We start from the raw sequence: 1,206 nt of genomic DNA, 5'->3' as shown, positions 1-1,206 counted from the left end.
CCTGTTCCCTCCCCATCCCTTCCTCCTACTCCTCTTCGAACTCCCCATTTTTCAAATCCCAATTCTTCTTCTCAAGCTTAAACAAAACACCCTCCCCCTTCAGCCAATTCAGCAACAACAACAACAATCATAAAAATAAAAACAAACCCTCCAACCATGTCCATGCCCCCGATATCTCTTTCTTGTTCTCTCTATTCCATTTCTGTTACTCTCTTCGAATTTTTCCTTCCCCAAACCCCAATTCTTCTTCTCAACTTAAACAAAAAAACCTTTTTCCTTCAGCCAATTCAGCAACAACAACAACGACAAAATAAATTTCAAAGGTTAAATACTTTAGATTTAGCAACAACAAATTTAGCATTTTCAGCCAATTCAATAACCACTATAAAATAAATCAACAGAAACTTTAGATTTAACAATTCAACAATTATCATCGGCTACAACTTCAGATCAAAATCAGTAATAATAGAAATTTTTTATGTTCTTCAAAAATTAAAAAAAAAGAAGAAGGAAAAGAGGAAGGAAGTGACAAAAATAAAAAAATTTCCTCCTACTGTTGCTGGCGCTGGCACTGTCGCAGTTGTGGGTGATGGAGCTCGACGCTGACAAGAAGAGCTTTCTCTGCAGACCCGAACTTGCTCCGGCCAACAGCCCGTGTGATCTTGCGCGTGGTTGAAGAGGATGCAGTTGCATGTGAAGATCCCGTAGACCTCGCAGTAGCGGAGATGTGGGAGCGCACGGCCTCTAGAAGGCAGAGGACCATGGCTTAAAGTTTCAATCTTGGTGCCGAAAGCGAGTTTGCGAAGGTGATGGATGGGAACGAAGCAAGAGAAGCATGTGCGGAGGGAGGAATCGGAGGAAGAGAAGATAGTGGATGGACCGGTTCAGGCGGTGGAAGCAGTGGTGACAGCATCGCCGTGTGAGAGAAGAACGAGTGTTCTTGGATTTGAAGAGATTAGGAAGAAGGGGATGGAGAGAGAACTCAAAAATTGAAGATATTCGAAAAAATGCTCTGCTTTATAGTGGTGGTGGTGGTGGAGGAGGAGTAGGAAAAAAAAATTCTGCTGATGATTTGATGGGATGTTAATGAGAATGTTAATGGGGAAGAGAGAATTTATGGAAAGTGATGATCATGATGGAATGATGTTTAATTTTTTTTGTTAAGGAGATGGGGTAATGATCACAGTGGGATGGGATTTCATTTTT

This window comes from Arachis duranensis, chromosome 4 (genome assembly GCF_000817695.3).
Source record: "Arachis duranensis cultivar V14167 chromosome 4, aradu.V14167.gnm2.J7QH, whole genome shotgun sequence".
NCBI classification, from domain to species: Eukaryota; Viridiplantae; Streptophyta; class Magnoliopsida; order Fabales; family Fabaceae; genus Arachis; species Arachis duranensis.
This window is presented reverse-complemented; position numbering follows the sequence as displayed.